A 6,674-nucleotide genomic window follows, 5' to 3' on the forward strand; every position below is an offset into this window, starting at 1 on the left:
GGATTGCCTGGGAGGTGGCTAACCGGTGGTGGGTGGTGGACAAGGGAGGGCGGTGAGGTGGCGGCAGCATTGTCGAAACCGCGGAGTGGGCAGAAGGTGATGGGCCGGTGTTTGTGATGAGGACAAAGCTAGGTGAAGGAGAGGGGTAGGCCGACCAGGCAAGTCCACACCGGCGAGGCCGGGCGGCGCCGGTGGACGCAAAAGAGGAGAGGCACCGACGCAAAAGAGGAGAGGGATTGGAGCTGACCTGGCTATGGCATCGTCGGAAGAGGGTAGAAGGATTCCGCCGGAGGGATTGAGCGAGGCGCTTTGTTTCTTGCTGCACCGCTGCATGCTCAGGTTCTTCCATCGGAGGAGCTCGACAAAGGGCCATTGCTTGCTCGCTCACCGTTGGTGTCCGGTGTTGGTGGAGAGAGAACAAGGGGAGGGCAATGAGAGAGGAAGGGGGAAGCTAGCAGGGGCGCCGCACGCTTCAGGGGGCGCATGTGCGAATTAGGAGCTCCTCGTTTGTTTCCATTGGAAGAACATGTCAATCTACCATGCTTTTGATATAGCTTAATGTATTCCGCTCCACTACTAGCTAAAATAAGCAAAGTATAATTGCAATAATTAATGGTAGTTCTGTATTCCAAGTGTTGCTTCATCAGAACCAGGTGCATAAGCATCGATTTTCATATCTATTTTCATGTTTTTTCTTTGGGAAAATTGCAAAAAAAACACCCCAAAATACCCCCTTCTAATTCACCTAGGTTTTGATTTCACCCCCCTATAAGACGGTTTATTGCAAATACCCCCCTTTAATTCACCTAGGTTGTTCACATATTTTTTTTCTCTTTCTGCATGTGTTATACAACTTAGCGTATCTCCTCATCTACATGTTCGCAAACGCATATTCTATCTCAGTGACATGGTGTCACACCGAGCACACATCTTCTTTCTCAGCGACAGAGTGTTGCACCGAGCTCATCGTTCTCATCTTAAATCTACTGAATAAAAACCAGCCTGCACCGAACCTCAGGAGCCAAGTGCGAAGATTTGTGACTGCCATTGTCCAATGACATGCTTGGAGCCATCACTAGGAATGTCATTGTCATATCATATAGAGCATGACCAACATGAGTGACCACCACGGCTCCTCACTTGCTTGTATTCATGTGATGAGTGCATATGGGGTTTGTGGGCACAAGAATGGGCAGGCAACGACTATTGGGGGGATTTTCAAACAAAGGTGAATTATGAGAGAGGTATTTGCAACAAACCGTATTATAGGGGGAATCTCAAATTCATAGTGATATTTAAGGTGGTTTTGCAATTTGCCCTTTTTCTTTTGACATTTTGTAAACTATAGAACTAAGGATATGCATGTAGTGGTTAGTACTTTGAGTATTTTGATGAAAATATGTACATGTCATTATCATCAAGCTAATATACATATATACAAGTGTCAGAGTTTGGTACCCCGACAACGGTAAAGTGAACACTCCCTCTTTTGAAGATGATTCGGCTAGAGGGTGAGTTGAGCCCGAGCTCCTCTTAACAAGGAGATGAACACGATGGTTTATATAGGTATAGGCCGCACAGATGCGTAAAACCCTACTCCTGTGTTTGGGACTATGTGGTTTGTATGTGATTTCTTGCTTAGAGTGATGTGAACTAGGTTCTACTCCAGCTTTTTTCTTCCAACCCCTTTCTAAGTGGCACGGGTCCTCCTTTTATATCTATGGGGAGTCCATAGTGGCCGCTCTTTCCTAGGGAAGGAAGGTACTATGCTTAGTCTTGTCCTTGTCCCCCTATCACATTAGCCAAAATGTAATGATTACTGTCACTCGGACTCGTATGTGTGCCTCGAAGATGCTGAGCAGAGGGCCCGGGATAGCTAGAGAGTGCTTCTTGCGCCCAGAATTGCTAATTAGCGCGTACGTGCCATCAACTTAAGTCGCGCATTTTGGCCCATTGCTCCGCATGCGGCCCACGCCCTCACGCGCAGCCCATCAGTTTACTTTTTCCTTTTTTTTTTAGCCTCTAACCTCGCACGTGGCAATGGTCTTCCTTTTTCTTTTTCGTGTCACAAAGCTGCCGCACGTGCACAAGAACCGGGATAAAAACGTGATTAGCAGAACTGTTAGGTAATTAGATCTGATAATTACGGTCAATCAAGTTATACTTTCTTTTTTCACATAACATTGTTTTCCTTTTTTACTAAAGATTTGAAACCTATCAACTTGAATTTTAAAAACTTTCAACTACAATTTAAATTTTTATGTCAATTTGAAAACATTCAAGTCAGATTTTGAAAACTTCCAAGTCAGATTTTGAAAAGTTTTTAACTCAAATTTGAAAAATTTCAACTCGAAATTTGAATTTTTTTTGAAGTCAAATTTTGAAAAATTTCAACTTTTCATCTCAAATTTGAAAAACTTTAATCCCAAATTTGAAACTTTCAACCCAAATTTGAAAATTTTCAACCTAGATTTGAAAACTTTCAACTCAAATTTAAAAACTTTCAACTCAAAATTTTAAAACTTTCAACACAAAATTTGAAAACTTTCAAGTCAAGATTTAAAAACTTCAAGTCAAAATTAAAAACTTTCAATTCTACATTTGTCAAGAGGTATGCGAAATATTGAAAAAAAATCGGAAAGAAACGGCAAAAAAAAAGTGAAACGTGCCCAGAGGAGCCAAAATCCAAAAAAAAAAAGTGCGAACAAAAAAAAAATTCTGCGTCCGACCAATGGTGTCAAATCTGCATTGACGCGAACCGTGTCGACAAACACACGAAGGCCTAGGAGATCTGCTTAATTCCAGTGCAGGTACAAAATATTGATGAGATGTGGGCATGCTAGTCAGTTGGATCCTGCAACTAACAAGATATATAAATTGAACATCAAAGAGCCGATCGGCCAGCAAGCCAATATAGTAATTCCAGTCAATGTCGATACTAACCGATGTCGATAGGGTTTCGAGAAATCGGCTATATATCCAATATAGACTCTAATACTTGAGTAAATAATGATATAAACACAATCGACTGATAATACTATATAAAAAAATATAATCCAATAGAAACCAATCGGCCAATAACGATACGATAAAATAACTATTGATTAAAGCATACATCAGCTGGAGATACGATGTTCATAAATCCAAATGATTAGATAATCAATGAAACATTTATTGCGATTAGCTAAAACTAACTTATATGTAAAGCCGATGCAACGTCCAGATAACTTATCGGCTGAAACCACGATGAAACACTTATTGGCAATCAAAGATAGGTTAGCTTTTATGATTCTAAGCACGACTTAGTAGGTCAAACCCAATTGATGCAGAACTAATTATGAAAAGAAGCATAAATTCTAAACACCAACCATTTGACTAATTTTTAGGTGATAGATACCTTAGCCAATCTAGATCGACAAAACAATTTAGTCGATACCGGCTAAACCCTGAAAAAATTCGGCCGATACAGATAAATTGAATCATCGACATAGATTAACTAAGATATATAAAAAATAGGTATGCAAATATATCAACCGAACAAGAGAGATCCAAGAGGTCGAAGCGATACAGCCTTGAACAACACCCCTTCGTAGGAGATCAAAAGCCGATGCAGCCCCGCATCAGGTGCCAAGTTCTGCCGGTTGATAAGTAAAACCTCGAACAAGAGGGTGGCAATGTGCCAAAAGTAGTTGTATTGATTTGTGGAGATGGTTTATAAGGACTCCGGTGTATATATTTATACCCATGGGTAGATACTAGTCCTTATCCTTATTGGACACGATACAAACTTTCCTAAAGAAATAAAAGGAAAAACATTAAGTCCTTATTGAACAGATTCCTAATTAATAGATAAACTGCCAAGCCACATCCTCCTCGAACTCGGTCTCTTCTGGATAAGCTTCTTTTAAGTAATTAATTTCCCTAGCTGAACCCATCAAGAATCCGGCTACTGGCAACTGATAATGCCCATCGGCCGGTCCTGAACTCTGATGCCGATACTGACTCTAGGCCGATGATGACTTCGGGGCTTACCAAATTTTGACATTAACATCATCCTTGTGTTCTGGGAGCTTTGGTGTGAGCAAAATGTCAGAATCTTTAGGCACATAGCTACCATACCGGCTACAATTATCGCTAAGATCAAAAGGAGGCGTGAGCGTGGATCAAGGCGGTAGCCACACGAATCACAGAGATCATTCACCCTGGAGAATAGCTCTCTTGTGATAGACCCTGTATGTATTTCCGCGTTATGAATGTACTCCTCTCTATTAATACAAAAGTGAGAAAGCTTTTGCCTTTTTCCAAAAAGCAGTAAGAACAACAATGGTAAATAATCTTTGCATTTACGCCTGAGTATATTGGGCTATTATCATTATTCGGAAACAAAATTGAATCACTTTAAAACGTCATCTTTAACGTAATCGGCTACTCCTATCCTTGGAAGGGCTTGAAATACGAATTACTGCCGTTACCTTACCAGATTTAATGTTTCCTTTAAAAAAGCGTTGGTAAGTTAGAACCTAATTGGCACAACTTTGTCACTTCAATTATGCATGTTCATTCAAATGATGAAATGGCATATTTAGATAGAATCTTTATTAAAGTGGTCAATTTTCGGTTCATCCTATGTACTTAGCTCTAATCACTAATTGGCATGTTGAGAGTAACAAGATTATATAAAAACTAAAAATGCCCCTTAAAATTATTTTTTTAGGGATTAAAATTATGATTTTATATGGAATGGATTCAAAGGAGTAATTCTAACTAAGCATAATTTAGTATGAATGAATTAGAATGGTGACAATAAATCCATTTCTTTAAGAAAGAACGGGACTATTCATCATTTATTCTGTAAGTATCATTATGCTAAATTTCTTTAGAGAGTAGTACATATGTACACTCATGCCATAACCTGAGTCGATAATCATGCATATCTATCTATACCAATACTAATTGGCCATTTTTCAGGAGCTCTCACATTAATCAAAAAGTTCGGCATGTACTCTCTCCGTCCCAAAAAAAATTAACCTTGTACTAGGATGTGACACATCTCTCAAATTCATTGTAATAGGATGTGTCACATCCTATAACTAGGTTGTCTTTTTTTTTGACAGAGGGGGTACTGCTCAAGTCCAACTCCTAATTGAGTGCTGATTGTGAAATCCATGGATGATACACCCGGAGAAGTCGCAAGTCACGTTAATAATTATCTTTTCTTTTTTTTTAATTTTCTTTAAATATAGACCATGCATGCACCGGCACCGGGGGAATTATCTTTTTTTTTTCTTGCACAGATTTCTTCAGATCGATCTAATAATCCGGTCAACGTCAATTAGGCTACCTAATCTTATCTCCAATCGCCACACTTATTGATCGTCTATCTAATCCTAGGGTAGAGAGTACTCCGTATTAATTAACCAGACCAGACAATTGACATATGGGAATATCAGGCCAGAAGCGGAACAAGATGGACTCCACCATCTGCAACTCACTTGAACTATTTTTCGTTGATCAACATTGATTTTCGGTCAGAGACGACACCGATCAGAATATGCATATACAAACTACTATAAAACATCAAATAGATATCGGCACGATAGGTTCCAAAAATACTAAAACCGGCACCTATAGACCATTTTCCCACCTCCGTGGGTTGAAATCACAAAAAACCGACACCTTTATTTCTAAATAGGTGCTGGTTTTATTTCTAAAACCTGTGTCAGAGAAAGGTATCGGTTCATAGTAAAAAAACCAGCACCTTTAATTTATAATAGATATCAGTTTTTAAAAAACCGACATCGAAAAAAATCGAGCCGAGCTGACCGCTTATCCCGACGACTGCGTCGCCCTTATCCACCCGTGCTTCTCTCTCTCCCTCCCCCCACCCGCGAGCCCTGCCCACCCGCAAGCTCTGGCGGCGGTGCCCTCCCCACCTCTCTCTCTCTCTCTCAGCGGCCCGGCGGAGGTGGCGGCGGGGGCCTGGTGGCGCACCCTTCCCTCCACCAGATCCAGCGGGAGGGGAGACGGCGGCAGCCCGACGACACAGCGGCAACGCCCTCCCCACCTCTCTCTCTCTCTCACTTTCTCAGCGGCCCGACGGAGGTGGTGGCGGCCCAGTGGTGGCAGTGACGGCCCGGTGGCACGCCCTCCCCTCCACCAGATCTGACGACGGGAAGGGCGGTGGCGGCAGCCTAGCGACCCGGTGGCGACGTCCTCCCTCTGCCATTTCTAAAGGGAGGTAAAGGCGGCGGTGGTGCTGAAGGCAGCGACGCCCTCCTCCTTGTTAACATCCGACGACATTGGCGGTGGTGGAGAAGGCCGGCGCGGAGGGTGATGTGACCGCCTGCGACGCGAAGTGTTCTGTGTTGTTAATGTGTTCTTAGATGTGTTCTGTGATGTGTTCATGATGTTCTTGACATGTTCTTGAAGTTCTTGATGTGTTCGGCTTCATTCGAGCTGAGCCAGCTTTTTTTTTTCTCATTCATCTTTATAGGTGCCGGTTCTAAACCGCTGGCACCTATGTGGTTTCACATCTATACCACCTCCGTAGTGACAGTTGGAAAATCCGGCACCTATACCGGGTTCTCAACCGGCAACAATATCCTCTTCTTTAGTAGTGACACCATCATCACATCCTTGAGGGGTTGACATGATGATTGACAAGAAATGTTGCA

The sequence above is a fragment of the Oryza sativa genome, chromosome 1 (genome assembly GCF_034140825.1).
Source record: "Oryza sativa Japonica Group chromosome 1, ASM3414082v1".
Lineage (NCBI taxonomy): Eukaryota > Viridiplantae > Streptophyta > Magnoliopsida > Poales > Poaceae > Oryza > Oryza sativa.